Consider the following 17,705-nt stretch of genomic DNA (forward strand, 5'->3'; position numbering starts at 1 on the left):
AGCTCAGCTAAAGAGAAAGGGAGAGGTTCCTTCCATGAGAAGATACTAAAGCAAGGCAAACCTCTTTCAACCACACACAGGCGCACAGAAAGAGGGTGTATGTTAAAAATATGTTTACTTAGTGCAGTGTTTGTAGGGATATTAAATCATTTTAAAGTTTGAGATTGATCACTACTTCGGTTACAACAAATGGCAACTTCTGTGGGGCATTCATTTCTTTCTCTGACATCACCTTTTTGCAAGCACACCTTTATGCAACTGCATTTTCAGAGACAACTTGTGGGTTGGTATTAGAAATGCATATTTTTGGGAGGGGGAAAAGGTCTGTCCTGGCATTTTTTTTCAAAACTTTTAAAAGGTATCGTATCTGTAATACTACCCACCATTTTTTCTTCTTTCTTTTAAAGAGTTAAAATATGCAATGCTATCAATGGGATTTAATCAAAATGATATAAGAGATGTTAGTGTTGGTCTTGTTTCTGAAAATTTGGGAGAGATTTCAAACATCATTACCATTGATAGAAGATTTCCTATTTAAACTGCTGTTCTCTATCCTGATAAGGTAGTTAAGCAGTTAAAAGTGATAGTGAAGAACTGGAGTACTGTAGGTAAAAAGTCAGAGCACTGTTCAAATACAGTGTCTATACAACTACCTGCAACTAACAGTCAGCAGTAGTTTTTTTTTCCAAAGTTCCAGTCTGTAGCATGGAGAAATCATGCTGGAATGCATCCAACATTCTTAAAAGATTCACTCCTTACACACATGTGCACCCTATACTTTGTATAAGGTGATGTTATCTGTATTTGGCTTTGAGAGTCTGGATCTAATTTAAGCCACTGCTACAAGTCACATTTATATCCTGGCCTGCTGGGTAGTTTGATTTAGGATGTAGACATATCTCCTTTCCAGAACCCTACACCCTCCCAGTTGGAATCTGCATTACATAGGCTATGTTTTTTTTTCTAAGAATAAATAATGTGCTTACCTTTAAATGCTTAAAATAGCAGTACCCAAAACATGGCATGTCATTAGTGTTGACTTCCCTACCCTCCTTGCAGAAGGGATGGAGAGACATACTTTTACTAAGTCAGGAGAACAAAAAGAATTTCAAACAAACATCACTATCAGGCTTTTCCTGTATTGTACTTTCTATTTAAAGAACTACAAAGAAAGCACACTTAGGATAATATTGTTTCCAGGAAGATGAGAACTTTATTTCTTAAAAATTTCTACTACCTCTTTAATCTCAAAATGAATTCATTTTTCACAAGATTACTTTCAGGCTGTTACCAGACCGATTCAAATCCAGTCCATTAGTGACCTCTATCTGTGAGAAGTGTATAGTCAGAGGTGTTTTCTTCCCTTTTTTTCTCTGTTGTGGCTTGGAAACACAGGCTTTCTATCACTTTGGTCTTTTATTCCCGCATCTATCTTGTCAGGTTGTCAATACTATATTTGTCACCGACTGAGTTTTGCTAGTAATTTAAACAGGAAAACAAGAAAACTAAACGCTAGTTCCAAATGTGTGTAAAGAACTTGAAAAAAAAAATAATAACAACTGAATTTCGGAAAGCTATTCCAGTGATAATGAACATTTGAAAAAATCTGAAAAATAAGAAGGATATTAAAAATCAATAATAAAGAAAGTGCATTTATGTTGGTCTGATGGTTTAATACTTACTTTAAAACTGGCTGACTGTATGTGAAATTTTATTGCCCTTGAGTGCTTACATAATATCTGAAACTTGAGACAAACACTCTGACCAGATATATTATAAGTAGTCTTTATAGTAGCAGAGTGTTTAAAAAATGAAAAAATAAAATATCCAGCTGTGTCTATATTAGGAATAGATGTCAGAGATCAAGGAAAAGGGGGTCTTTATAAACAGATGGTCTCTTTTAGTGGATTATTAAATCCAGCTTCCCAATACTAATTTGTCTCTTGTTTATATCCACATCTATATTCCATGTTTTAGTTAGTGATTATAAATGGCAGTTGAGGACTTGACCAGCAATATCTTTGGGTAGGTGAATACCATTGTTTGACATTTCCCAGACTGTGGTTGATTACCTCAGTACTTGGTAATATGAAGGTTTTAGGTGCTTCCTTCCCTCCCCCTTGGGCTTTCATTTCAGAAGTTTCTCTGTCAATGCTTTTTATTTATTTCTTCAAGAAACCAAAAGAACTGGAACTTGCCCTAAAGGTATAAAAATTACATTTTATTTTCTTTTGGTGAAACAAGTATTTATTTAAAAAAAAAAAAAAAAAGAAGAAGAAAAAAAAAGAAGAAATACATGATATATAACTGTTATTGTGAAGTAGGCTAATTTAACATACACTAAAGATACAAGCTTTAGTCCCCCTAAAGCTATACATAACCTATTCCTTTCAAGTAACTGACTTCTTTTAAAGAAAAAAACAACCACAAAAAAGTCATCATTAAAATATTTTTCTTGACAAGGATGTTTTATTCATGTAGGCCCAATCTTTAATCCATACATAATACCCAGAAAGGAATCATTTTAAACAAAAACTATTATCTGCTCAACAAATTGTATTCTAGTCACGTCAAACAATATCTCTCAGGAATAGTAAAATTTAATCTAAGATTTTCAGCCACTGGTGAAAAACTGTTGGGAACTTTTTATACATTCCTTTTAAATTGGTGATTTAGGCAGCTAAACAGTTTTTTGTTGCTGTTGTTTTCATATTGTTTTTCCCTCTTCGATTCCTTCTTCTGATATAGCCCTTTGAACTGAGCCAAAACAAAATACTAGCAATGTTTTTAAAACAAGTTCATCATTCAACATTCCTGAAAACTTGACGATACATACAAGGCATAAAACATCTCTTCTAAAAAGAAATAATGTTCTGTTGTGCTCTACCTGGAAGCAATCTTCTGTACATCCTACTTCAAGCTCTAGCTGTTTTATTTATTAATTTGTACATTTGTTGTTGTAGTTTTTTTTTTTTTTTAACACATTTCTATTCTAGCATAACATAGAAAAACATGTAACTTGTAGAATTGTTAATCATTCAAAGGCATACTGTCATTGAAACGGATCCTTCAGTCCTTGCAGACAAAAATTAATAGGCTTTGGATATGCAGGATAAGCACATTGCTAGACTTGAAAGAGGGAGATGTACTTCTGCCTCAAGTGAGTGGGGACTTGCTTCCAACATGGAGTGGTCAGTATTTTGTAGGACCTGCTCCTTTTGAAGCAGGATACTAAAGGTCATGGTTAACATTCTCACTTGGCTTTCAAATCAAAAGGCCGTTTTCATAATTATTAATCACTGCCACATATTCACAAGATAAATTAACACTAATTTTCTGTGACAGTTATGGGATAAGACTTCAGTCAAAATAATATGAAAAGGAAAAATAATTTTAAAAGGGAATTTGGACAATAATCTATGTATTACTGTAACAGTATGCAGTCTAGTTTCGTAAATCCTGGCCCAGATGGGGATAAGTCTGGAGCCATGGATTGCAGAAGAGGGCTTTTAGTTCTTTTTATCATCATTTGTGACCATATGACAGCTAAACCATTTGAATAGAGGGGGAAGAGTTCTCTTTGGTGAAACTTCTTTATTATGGCCATGCTGTCATGCAAAGTCCAGTTACCTCAAAAATGCAATTAAAAAAAAAATCACGTAGACATCAAATTAGTTCTTTCATTAAGACATGCTATCTATGATTGAATTAATCTGAAACTATTCTACAATCTCTATTCTGACAAAATTATGTTAATGTCAGGGATCTTGATGAAGAATTAAAGGATTACAGCAAAAGATTTAGATTAATCTCCGTGATTTGTTAGCCATTTACTGTCATACATAGTGACTCTAGCACAATCTGGGCAGACTAGATGCTAGGCTCTTCTTGTAGTAAGTACTGTAAACTGTTCGGAAATACTCCGTGACCCATTAAGAGCAGAAAAGGTCAGAGCTTTGAATGAAAAGCCTCATCAGCACCTTCTCAGAACTGAAATCAGTGTGCAGCAGTGTCACTCCCAATTCCTGCTGGCAGTCTTTGTTATGCTCTCATCAAAAACAACAGGGAAAATTAAGCTGAACAGAAAAGCTTTTCTCAACAGTAGTTCTGATCCAGCGCCATATAGTTGCATGATTAAGTCTTACCTTGCAGAGCTGTTCTGTAAGAGTTAAACCAAGATAATATGGGAGAGGGCAGCCCAGGGAGGGAAAAGATGCAGTACCGGGAGTCTTTGGTGATGCACAACAGAGGACCAAACCTTGGTCAAACTGCAGTCTTAGGGTCATCAGCCTTAGGCTTGTAAGTTCAGATTTGCACCTATTTCTTTCTCTAGAGATATCCTGCATGCTCTTCCTACAAATAGAAAGAACTGAGGTATTTGACCTGTTTTAAAATGTGTCTGACATTCACGTTGTCATTTTAAATGACTACAAGAGGAAATAAATATTATTTTAGACCAAAAACACATTTCTCAAAAGAACAAGAGATTCAATATTAGTAGTTCTAAAGAAGAAACACAACTTATAATTAATGTATATGCTACATATATAGATAACTATGTCTATAATCATGGAGATCACCCTCAGATCCTTAAAAACTTACAGTTAATTTTCATTTAAAATAATTTTGTTGGTGTATTGCAAATAAAATTAAACAAGAGAAAAAGAACGTTTATATTTTTCTCAGTGTGCTGGAATTCTCTGAATTGGTTACAATACTGAAATATTGCTCAATATTATTCCCAAGGTGAATGAGAAGAGTCTGTAGCAAACCTATCTGTGCTTAGACTGAACTTCACAGTCTAAAGACTACTTTTTAAATTAATATATTTTATTCCAGACTCAATCCCTCTCTTCACTAGCAAGTTAATGTCGTAGACACTCTTCTTATGATTAGGGTTTACTCATGAGTAATAATTTGAATACCCCCAAAGTGATGTCATTTAGATGTAATTGAAGATGATACTACCCCATCAGTGATTGTCTGGTTGTATACTTTCATTAGTAGTGTCTTCACATTTGTTTGTGGAAACAAACTATGTAGATAGCAGTGATTTAAATCACTAGGATTACATCCATATTAGGACTCTAGCAATATGCGTGTTCATCATGGACATAACCTGCATAGTAGCACTGCTGCAAAATCTATCCATAGTTAAGGCATTGGGTGTGCATGTCATTTAATGAATGATTATTCTAGTGAGGTAGCAAGTCTATTGCATGCGTTAAATGTTAGTTGAAACCAAGTGAGTGTCTCTAAATGAAATCTAGATGTGTGTGTTACCTTATAATTTCACTTGCGATTTAGGAAGTTTTTCCTAGGTGATGCTTCTTGTGTCACTGAAAGATTTGCATCAAGCTAAATGTACTCCATTTAGCCATCTTGTTTGTCTTGTTTCACAGGTTACGTTACTGACTGATCTAGGTTAACCTTATTCCTATTGTTAACCACTTAGCTTTGGTGTTAGTTGCAAGCACTCCTAGGCTAAACATTCTCTCTTAAGCTGTATTATTTGAAAATTTACTGTTTATTTCATAACAGTTTAGATACCTGTATGTATCTAAAAAAAATTTGAAGCTTTGTCCTCTAAACACTTGAATTGATATGAATGTGGATTGGGTGGTAGAAGGGACAGAAGGAATCTATTTTCATATTCTAAATATCTAGATTATATTGTGTCCTATTGTACTGATCCACTATTATAAGTCCCCACATTATTTATGGAACCAGAAGATCTGGAGGTGGAAAAGGCTAGCCAGTAACTCATACTCATAAAATTTACATCCTTGCTTTAAATGTTTTCAAAGATTTCATGTGAGACTTTTTATCCTTTGAACTGCCCATAGAAAATTAATTTCTAACTCATATGGAAATATGGAAAAGAAAAAATTAAAATCATTATTATTCATACTGATATAATTCCCTGTATATAAAGCAAATTTAGCTGTCTACAAACGAATTTCCTCATGCTGAAGATGAGTATACAGTTAGAGACTGTTAAAATTTAACAGAACATGAACACATCCACACAGAGTCATTCCCAACTGTATTGCTAAATCCTGTGTATCAAATTTGTATATGCCCAACAGTGATTTTTTGAAACAGCTCGTTTTGGCTTTGTGCCACGCTGCTCAGTGAAGAGCATCTTTTTGCAGCATTTCTGCAGTAAATTGTAAAATGCATCTTGCCAATGTAAGTTTTTTTTTATTTGAGGAATTACTTTCACTCTTTGACAAAATTAGTTTCAGAGCCTTATTCTTTTGCAGTGCAAAAGCCTTTACCCAGCAGCACCTACCATTACAGTTTTAACAATACTCAGGCAACAAGGAAGCACAGTGGGTTCTCTCTCTTTTTTTTGTGTATGTTTTGGATGCCACCGACAGAGCCAAGTTGCTTATCACTGTCCCGAGACACCTGAGCCTCTGTGTTAGAGCATCTGGCAGAAGGGTTATTTTATTTGCTCTATCTACCTAGTGCCCTATCAAAATCTCCTTTTTTATGCACGTGGTAATGTGATAAATTTGCGTGTACAGGCATTCACACAAGGTGTAAAAAAAAATAAATAAATAAAAAATAATAATAAAAAAGCTTTCTAAAAGCATTTGAATAGTAAAGGATCATTTAGCAAAATAATTTCCTTCTAATGCTTAGTTAGCATCTTCCTTTTTATTATTTTTAAGTAGATGGCAGTACAGTTAGTGATACTATAGAATATTGATATGGAAACTGTATGATCTTTCCTGGTTTGTTTGTCTTTGTCCCCTAGCTCTTCTCTTTCATAATTAATAGAGTACTATTTCCACAACTGGTACTCTGTTTGATATAGTTTTAAAAAGAATGATGCAATTGAATTTTTACATAGTGGTGAATCTGTCTCCACTCCAGTGCTTTTGTTTTTAGTTATGTATAATTCCATTAAAATTCAGTGATTTAATATTAAATAAAAAAGTTAAAAATAAAAACTCCCAGTTCAGGAGCTATGGAATTCTCACTGTTATCAAGATGTTAACAATGTTAACAATGTTCTGTCCTACAATCATAATCTTATCAGTATCCATTTAACTTAATATTTAGTACTAAATACAGATTTCAGCTAGTTAGTCTATTATCACAGTATTCAAACATTCAGCTCTATCCTCAGATCAGCACAGTGGATCTTTATAAATCTGGAATTAATGAGATGTTAGAGTTGCTGCCAGGAGCTCTGGCAACAGAACTGTTTTTCTGCCCAGATTCCCTTTCCTGCAAAAATTTCTTATCAGCAGATCCACACATCCTACGTTGCAACTGTGGATTTACAGATAAGAGGACAAAAATGACTGAAAGCGGATGGATGGCATAAGCATAAATAGGTTATGAGTTACCAGTTCAAGGGCTTGATCTTGAACACTGGGAGGGGATATCGTAAATTTCAGATCCCCCCCCCTGCTAAGGATACGGAGCTGTCTAGGTAGAAGGGTTTGGCTTTAATTCCTTGCCCTTCATTTGTCCAAATTCAAAAGTGCATAAATCAGTCGGTATGGGCAGAGATGACTCTGAAATTCATAACCACTCATCTCTGTGACACTGATGAAAACTCTCTTGGATCAAATGCATAGGTATTTTAATTATGAACCTCTGATATTCAGAACTTCCCTTAGGCCATCAATATCTCATATGCAATCATATTTTACAAACTACTGAATAGTTGTCTGGTTATACATGCACTGATCGAGAGAAGACATTCTACAGTCTAGTCATCTGGCTGTGGAAAGATGATCTTCTTTAAGCACAGGGAGAATAAACTCCTTTAGATTTCAGATAGCACCAGTATTTGTTCAAAAAATTAACTAGTTCTTCTGAATTTATGTTTGGGGATCTTGGGAAGAGGTGTTTTATAGCCCTGTGTATTGTCTTGTGCTGAATGATAACCTTGCTTGGTGAAAAGACTGTCGTTTACCTCCTTCAGTGTTATGCTAAAAGACTACCTCTTGCGTACTAGAAGAAAGACAGACAACAATATAAAAATCAGTAGCCTTGCTATGACATTTACACTCCCTCTTACCCTCTGGGGTACTGCCACTGTCATATATTTATATTCTGGTAGCAGCACACTTCTCTTCTGTCTTTGTCTGTCTTTGTTTTTTAAATACATGTGGCAGCATAGGCTGAATCCGAATTTTGAATTTGTTATTCAGCTGAGAAGAACTTACTTAAAGCTAGAGCTCATTCTATTGTATCTGCTACATCAGGTACATTGAAGACACAAAGTATCCTGAAAGTACTATGAAAACTAAAATAAACAATAATTCAGATGGGAGATTTTATTTTTATTTAAATATACAGTATTCTGCAGAGGTGGGATAAAAGCAGGAAAGGGAAAGTGACTACAAAATAAAGGTGAAAAACAGGATGACAGTGAATAATCAAAATTGTCCAGGCTGAAAGAGGCACAGATATAAAAATTCAACTTTCAGTGCAACAGGAAATTGGAATTTCTCAGTGATCACAGTTTTAACCACCTAATATCTTATTTATTGGAGAGGAGAAGTAGGGCAACGTACAATCAAGGAGGAGCTGGAAGAGAAAGATCTGTGATGTTCTCTCAGTTATTTCTGTTGTGGAAAAAGCACATGTGAATTATTAGGGAGAATTAGTGCTATCTCATTGTGTTTTAGTTCTACAATAAAATTCTGGCTGCTTTGGTGAATTGGACCAGGTGAGCTTGTATTCCCTCTTAATATTGTTCCATGTCCTTATTTTTTTGTGACCTAAGGTTCTCTGCACATTAAGGAAAAATATGGGATATGGAGTAAAGACAGGATGGAAAAAATAACTAGTGAGTAACTTATCTCAAATTTTCCTCTTAGGAATGAAGACAAAGTCTGTTTTACAGAGATAAATCTGGAATATGGAATAAAAGTGGAATAATGATTATTTGTTTTTTAAAATATGTAACATAGGCCCTGTCAGCTTTAATGTTGTTTAGATTTTTTTTGCCTTTAGACCTTTCATCTGAAAGAGCCTGGAGTTCCATTATGTAATAAAAGACTTAATTTGGGTAAAACTGGGACAAATGACATTGAAGTGGGTCTTCATTATTCTCGTTTAAAAGAAACATACTGAAGGAAATGATCATAGTACACTGCAACACACAGAGTTGTGATGTTGCTCTTGCCTCATTAGTACATTCATGCTGTCCTGTTGATTAAATCATTGGATAGGTCAGGCATTGATCAAACTCCGCATTGTGGTCTGAGCTTGTAGCATGTCCTTGCAGCTGAATGTGAGGCAGAATTCAACAATGAATTTTAAAAACGGTGAGGGGATAAACAGTGTTGCATGCTGGGGACTGAAAGGACAGAAGTCACAGAAGCTATCTGCATGTGTACATATGGAAAGGCTGGTATTTCTCTTCCTTCAGGCACTGCAAATGCCCACAGTCAGTAGCAGTACTAAATCCAGGCATTTAAGGTGAAGGAGATGTGTCCTTTATGGGGGAGGGTTTTAATATGTGTCCTTGCTTTGTTAGAGGTGTACAGTCTTTTAATGATTTCAGCATTCTCCGCAAGTGTTCAGGTAGGAATAATATTTGGGTCAGTATGTAACTCTACTAACTTGCATCCTTGTAATTTTACAGAAAGTCTAGCAAAGAACCTGATTAGAATGCAGTTATAGCAACTGTAAAAGAAAAGAAAAACCTCAGTGGAGAGATAGCACTATGTGGGTTAATGCTGGCTATTCACTCAGATGAAGCTTCCTGCGAGTGATAAAATGCAAGTTGGATGGTCTTAGTCAAGCTTCTTGTGGATAGCTGCCCACATGGGAATAATAACTACGTAAATCAGCTGTGTGAATACCCAAGGACAGGTGTGGGACTGAACTGCATTGACAGGACTGCCCCAAGGACTGGTGTGTGTGATGCTTCACCAGCGAGTGAAACACGTCACTATTCCATTTTCACCAGCACTAAAACTCACTCAAGCTTTTTAAATAAATTGGTTTTAAGGAGTTGGATAAAACTCATTTTTTTGTCAGATTTTCGAGTCTCTTACTAGACATTTCAAGGAAATGAAGTACAAGTGAAAATTAAAACACACTGAATTATTTCTTACTTGTCAACATTTCTCTCTTGTTCTCAAGAACAATATTATGTCTACTGATGTATCTTTCCTAACAGACCAGGACAAATAACAAAAAAATGCAATTCTTTTAGAGTTTAAGAGGAGACAATATGACACAGGGTTTCTCCTACTGAATACAAAACCTTTCTGTTTCTATTTGAAATCTAGACACAGCTTACAGTGATCTATATGAAATGAAAGGTTGTGGACTTGGGTAACACATCGCTATTAACCGAGACTCATTTTTCCATTCCCTGTCAGTAGTGAAAAGATTTATTATGTGAGGGGGATGAGCCATTCTTTCACTTCCATGTCCTCCTCTTCCTCTGTTCTTACAAAGCAAAGCTGAGCGTAAGTCACACTGTGTATGTCCTAGTAAGAAGCATATAGACAGAAACTAACTCTGTACTATTTTCTTGATGTAAAAAGTGATATCTTAAATAAAAGACAGAAGGAAGAGTAAATAGCAGGATTGAATCAAGGGATTCTGTTGCACAGGCAGCTGCTTGATATTAGATATATAGTGCTTGTATAAATTAGATCTGGAATGGTCCATAGTAGCTGAATATCCACAACATGAAAACTTCTCTATTAAGATACTTGCTAGAGCCAGAACTGTAGAACAAACTTCTTTCCTTAGCAGGGAGGGGAAAGATTGTGGTTTGGTATCTGGTACTGCACTGTTTGGGCCCCAGTTGCCTCTGAATCAATACAGAGCCCTGCTCTTCAAATTTCTCACATGAAGTAAATATACATTTTTTTTGTTCCTTGATTTAACATGACTGATGAGATGTTTGAGCTCTAGATGGTCTACGGTCATGTTTACAGCACTGCTGTAGTTATTTACGGCATAGTTTGAAGTTTCAAATTCATATGTAGATGTGGTTATATAATTTACTGAAGCATCTATTTATACTTCAGTTCATTTTTCTTATATCTGTCTTATAGCAATTGCTACACCCTTTGCGTCTGAAATATTTTCCGTGACACATTTGAAGCTTGCCACCATTGCTTTATCTAATGAGGCTTGATTTTCATATACGTGAACCAGTATGGGCATGGAATATAACTCTAAAAAATTTACCAGACTAACCTTCATCTCATTGTGCCAAAGGACTGCAAGCATAGTGGTTTTTATCAATGCAGCTCTAGACTTCTGGCACTTGCATTAAATTTTAACTATTCAGTTTTAGTGAATTTAATAATTTCTCTTGCTACAGGAACTCTATACTGCAGGAATGGGGAGAAAAAATGACAAGTGTCTTCTATCAATTTGCCACTTTTTCAGTTCTATTCAGCTGATAGTTTTGCATATTTTGATGATGGTATTGTCTAAGGAAGATAAGAATTGTGTAAGGAAATTGCTTTAATATTACTGGACATAATTGAGGTCTGCTGCTTTGCAGGTTAACATTTAGAATGTATAGTGAGATTTTATGCTGCTATCACCAAACAGAAATGGGAAGCAAAGTGTATAAACCTGCACTAGCTAGTAACTAGTGATGTGTTATAACCCAAGATTTACTGGGCTTTTCCCAGTACAAATTTCAGTGGTACCTCTGAGGCAGTTAGTGTGTAAGAGTAAGTGTATCCATTCTGTTAATCATATTTTCTTTGTAGAGACTAGTATGATGTTTTGCATCTAGGTATAAACCAATCTAAGTGACAGTGGGCTATGTTCTGCTCTATTCTGTTTAATCTTACATTCTGTTCATCAGTATAGTAGCCTAACACCAACCTATAAAGTTTTACTGAAAGATATCCTTACAAAACAATTCTGCAATGTTTATATCAAATTACTTTATTTCATGTAGAGAGTTATTAATATTTGTAACATGAGACCTGGTCAGTCAGAATTAAGAAGCTTTGAAATTCCCTTCTGAGCATAAAATTTAGGAGAGTAGTTTGTACCCACACTTATTTATGAATATACAGATTGTATTTATAATTCCACTGACTTTGTACACATGAAAAATCTAGATAAGTGATTAGTAAAATGACATTAATTATGCTGCATATTCCCCATGCAAATAGTATGCTGCAAAAGTGACTCCCAATAGATCTGGCATATATGTAGTATATAGTCTGTCTCACCTTTCTCTCTTTTCTATGATCTTAACATCCAACACTTAAAAGCCTAGATATATTGAAGACTAAGTCCTCCCACCAAGATTAAAGGGCTGTACTTTCATGGACCTTCAATTCTACGTATTTTAACATCTCTTATCTGAGAGAGCAACATGCTCCCAGGTAATTATACAAGTTGAATTAATCAGTGCAATATACTGCTTGGTTTTCAGGCAATTTTCAGTAGAATGACACTCTTTGGTATATATGCATGCTGTATAGTTGCTAATAATCACATGAAGATCCTTATTTCTTTCCCTTATGCAAAGCTGGAAATAAAATCAAATGACCTGAATATTTGCATATCTCATTTATATTGCTGAACTGAAATGAAGAAGGATCCATCTGACATTTCTGCACTATTTGGGTCTTCTCATGAAGCAATATGTCCAATAAGGGAAATTGAATTGTAAGACTTGAAAAATAAAAAAGTAGTGCATGAATGGTCACACTTCCAGTACAGACTTTGAGTATAAATCACGATTTATTCTTATGAAATCTGTATTTTTTTTTACATGACCTGAAATGAAGAGACGTATTTGTTGTTCCAAATCTTCATACATGGGATAAGCAGAAATATGAGTGTCCTTACAGAAGACCAATTGACTGTCTCACAATAAAGCATATTTAAGATATCAGAAATGGCAGTGCATTTGCAGAACTAAATACATGCAGAAAAGTTTGAAGTGAATTAGTGGATGGTGATGTATAAATATCAGTGAATTGCTAAATCAAATGGATTACTACAATGAGGCTGTTGGTATACCGCTCCACACTCATAGTAGAGTTCAGAAAGCAAATGCAAGATCCCCATTTTTGACAGCAGAAACAAAATGAGAACATTTAGTCCAAAACAAATGGTGTGTTAGATTTTCGATTTTCATAAATAATGATAATTAATAGGGAAATGAAGAAGAAAGCATTTTTCTTCTACCTGTCCCTCCGATTCCAGTTGTGACTGGAGTGTTACTCCTATGAAATGCAAGCTGCCATTTTATGCCCTGTATTACCCTGTCTCCTTCCATTTGCAGCTTAAAAAAAAAAAAAAAAAAAAAAAAGACCATTTTCACAGCTGAGACCAAGTTCTGTGAAATTCTGAATGCTTTAAATTCCAGTCAGTAGGTTTTGAACATAATAAGTTATTTTCAGGGTCTCCACATGTATTTAAACTGATATAGCTTGTAGCTATCTTCAATTGAGGAAACAAGAAGTATCACCCACTACATTGTCAGAGTTTTTTTTGTGAGATGTTTAATTTCAAATTTAATATGATTTAAAATATAAATCTGAGACAATTTGAAATAAAATCCCTTTCTAAAAATAAAAATTTGTGTCTAATTGTAGCAGTATTACCTGTATAGCCTAGAAAAACAGCAGCAACAAGTCACAGAAGTCATAAGAATGAGCAGCAGCTTCCCTGGTATTCAGTAAGAATCTTTCTTGGTAAATATTTATATGAATTATTAAATGAAATAGCGGCAAAATAGAGTTTCCTTCTAAAGACATGGGAAGAATTGTTGTTTTGTTTTGTTTTGTTTTCCAAAGGATTGCTTTTGGCGTGTCTTGCTTTGCTTGAATTATACAACATAATCTCTGTACTGAAACTTCCCTAATTCATTTTGCAAGTAAATAATGCTTATTGGTGTAGTTTCACAACCTCACTTAAGCAGTTTTTCTTATATATCTTAATTTCCCTGTCCAAACTTGTTCCTGGAGAGAAACTGCTGTGATGTAATAGCGAGCGTGACTCTATGGGCTGAAAGTATGATGTCCACTTACTGATTAGATATTTAGTGTATCTGTCAACGCTAGAATATATGCTTTGTAATCCGAACATGCAGGTCTACTCCTCAATTGATCTGTACTGTAGTGATACAAATTTCTTGAATTTAATTTTCTAGATGTAAGGTTAGTTTGGGATTTGAATAAAAGAATTAATAGTTAACTAGTTTATCTGATTTCTAGATTAGCTCTCCAGAGTAGTGAACTTTAAAGAGAATGTCAGATATTACTGATGAAGGCATTCTACTTGGATTTAACAGTCATGAATTTTATCTTTAGCATTTTGTTCAGATTTGGTTGAAAATTTTGGGAAAAAGTAAAAAAATATTTTGGCTTGGTGAAACAGCATATCAAAAGTGATGCAGAATTGCTTGCTTCCCTAAGTAACATTCTGATTGTAGTCAAAGCCAAAAATTTATTACCAGCCATTATTACATACAGCAGAAAGCATGGGTAATACTATTTAAATATATATATATCAGCCCACAAAAAGAGATATATGAGAGTCTCTGTTGAATATACCTGACTAAAGTTGCTAAAGACAGAGACCTAGGTGATGCTTTGGCCTTCAGCAAAATCAATAAAAGTGATTTCCACTAACATCTAAGGAGCAGAATTACTTTTTCTGAGTGTCCTTTCCATATTCCTTATGTATAATTAGGACTTCGTTCATACTAACTTTTAATGTGATTATGAGCTCTGTTTCCTCTCTCATGCAAACAAGCATCCATCCACAGACCACATATGAATACTTAACTCACAATATGAGAGCTAGTTTTAACTCTGAAGACCTACAAGACACCTGCTCTTTTCTCCTGCTCACTACACTGATGGAAGATGTGCACTGAGCGGTGTAACACTGTAAAGCCAAACAAAAAGCTCTATACAGATACCTGGAATAAACTAACATCTACCATTTCTATGTGTAATTCAGACTCAGTGCTGCATGTTAGTTTGTGTCAGGTGAAAAACAAAGCAAAACAAACAAGTAAAACCCAAACATAAAAATCACCTTGAATTTAAAGAAAATTTGTAAAACCATGTGCCCCATCTTATATTTTGTGTGAATCAGTCCTGAACTCTTCACAGGCTAATAGAATTCTAAAGTCATTCAGCTCAGACTATCATGTAAAAATCTGTTAGATATGCTGAATATTCTTTAAAATACATGCCTCACTAGCTGGAAAGTCATGTTTATTCTTTTAGCTATTGTTTCAAATAAGCAAAATATCAGGACAAGGTTTCTAAGAGCAAAATATGTTATATGGTCTCCACAAAATTTTGGAAGCCTCATTTCTAGACACAAATATGATTAACGTTGACAAAGTGCTGATGGATTAGTGTTGAAAATATGCCTGCAGTCTTGGGGCTGGTACAGATGACATAAGGAAAGTTTCCTGTTACTTAAAATAAGTTAATTAACTGGATTTGATCACTTAGCATAACAAAAGGAACAATCAGGATTCTTGCTGTCGGATTCATATCTCCACACTAGCAAAAAATGTAGAGATTGCAATATCATTGTCTTCAATTGGAGCTGTGGGTGAGTAATTAGGAAGACAATGGGAACACATGACACTGAAATTGTAGCAGGAGTCTATTGACCACCAATAGAGTTTTTGGCCTGGCAACTGTTCATAAAATCTCTTAAGTGTACATCCTAGATCCATAGGCCCAATTAGCTAAACTCTTACAAATATCCAAATTTCCATTCGCTTCAGGAAACTACATTCATACAAAGCAAATACATAAATTGTGGCCAACAGTTTAAATCATGTACTGTAGAAATCTTTGGGAGATGATGTTACTGAATGCTGAGCATATCCACTTCTCCTCCCTTTCTCTGTTCCTCTTGTTCCCACTTTGCACCTCCTCAATTTCCTCTTCCTGCCTCAAAGACTTAAATGCAGTAAATCATTTTAAAATAAGACTTACTGCTGTAGAAATAATGCCTTTCTGATATAAACTGCCATGTTTTGCACACAAGATAGGGAAGTACATTTTATACTTGCGTGGTTTAGGTAACATTAATAACATCAATATTTATACTGCCATAAGCTTAGCTTGCACTAGAGTGTTATTTACGTAGTGTTATGTTTCCTCCAGGTACTCCTTCTGTCAAATTCCTTCCTGGTTTTTAAAAGGTAAACAGACAGCAGTACAAAGTCTTATGTATGGAGTTTACATTCTTTTTAATTTTATATCTATAAAAGTAATGACCTTTATGAAGCCATCTACATCTACGCAGTGCTTTCAAACTGAGAATCTTTAAGATTATTAATAGCCAATAACATTATCGCAGCAATTGTATCTATCCAGATTGTATGTCACTGATGAAACAGCACTAGAAAATGTACCTATCTGCTTTGGTCTAAAGTATAAGTATTAAATCAAAGCATCTATTTCAAATACTTCCCAAGCATTCTGAGCAAGATTCTGGAGAGTTGCTGTCACCAGAAAATTATTGTGTTTATCAAGAAAATATTGAAGATGTCCCAAATAGGCTTCCACTGATTTTTAGGTATTGTTGCAAAAACATTAAAAGAGATTTGGTGCTTGCGAATCTTTATGGTAAGTTTTTGTTTGTTTGTTTGTTTGTTTTTAGTAAAGTAAGAACAAACAAGAATAAAAAGAAGTTATTTTAAACAAATATCCAAATGGCTTAGTTGCTTCTGAGAAAAAAGATTTAAATCTGTCAGATAATTTGAGTTTTTCTAGACTGAGTAAAAATGCAGTAACTTTTTTCACTGACTTTGTTTCCCAGTATACAAGAATTTGGGACAATGTATGTTATCATTGTTTATTAGTATAAGCCCCTTACAAATAAGCATATTTTGTTAAAGCATTTCTAGATCGGGTATGTAAGTAGCGTATATTACCCTCATGCTCTCTGGTGAAAATAACCTAAAATTAGATCTATCTTTTTATACACATTTTATTTAGAGTTTACTTGATTCAGTTTTGATATTACACTCTTATTTTCATTCTCTGTATTTTTAATACTATGCTAGAGTATTTTGAAGAGGATTGTAGTGTCACTGAACTTTAAATCATGCTATTTACCTAAAAACTTACATTACTGAAATATTGAATGATGACCATTGCTATGAAATCATGGGAAATCAAGTACCTTTGAGGATAAAAACTATTACTAACACTACTAACAAAGCAGCCTTTAAAATGTTAGTAACTGAAGAGCCATTTAGTAAAATTGTTCTTTAGTGATTAGAGAAGGAAGAAGTGTATTATAGAAACTGCAGTGGAATTCTGTCTCTGCAGAAAGCAGTGGGAACAACTTTGTACTGACTTCAAACAATTCCATCCACTCCTATGTCTTAATCCATCTGGCTCTGCCAATGACTCATTAGGCCTACTTGTTCAAGTCATTTAACTTTTGATCCTTTTTGTTTAGGAGTACTGACCAATCCCAGAAGGTTTCTTCTAAACATAATATGGAAATACAAAGGTAGAGAAAATAAAATGAATATTTGAAAATGCTCTTTTCATTATATCAAAATAAAAGCCTACACAGAGAATACCATAAAAATAGACAAATATTTAATAAAGTGATTACATTCTCTACAGCTAAGTGGTATCCTACTGAACTCGGTGCTACATCCAGAAAGACAAATATTTATAATCAGGGCTAATAATTAGATATTTGTATGGGTAATGAGACATTCTTAGTTATAA

General features: G+C 34.5%; 2 protein-coding genes across 5 annotated transcripts in view; both read left to right on the top strand.

Annotated features, from left to right (window-relative positions):
• The window catches only part of FLRT2 (fibronectin leucine rich transmembrane protein 2), a 56,297-nt gene that overhangs the window by 4,414 nt on the left and 34,178 nt on the right, over positions 1-17,705 (top strand). The window lies entirely within an intron of this gene.
• The window catches only part of LOC146544334 (uncharacterized), a 45,873-nt gene that overhangs the window by 1,263 nt on the left and 26,905 nt on the right, over positions 1-17,705 (top strand). For both annotated transcript variants that reach the window (XM_085225451.1, XM_085225449.1), the window contains exon 3: positions 1-17,705. This exon is cut by the window's right edge and continues 26,905 nt beyond it. The gene's annotated coding sequence lies outside the window, so the exon portion shown is untranslated.

The sequence above is a fragment of the Meleagris gallopavo genome, chromosome 5 (genome assembly GCF_905368555.1).
Source record: "Meleagris gallopavo chromosome 5, MGAL_WU_HG_1.1, whole genome shotgun sequence".
Lineage (NCBI taxonomy): Eukaryota > Metazoa > Chordata > Aves > Galliformes > Phasianidae > Meleagris > Meleagris gallopavo.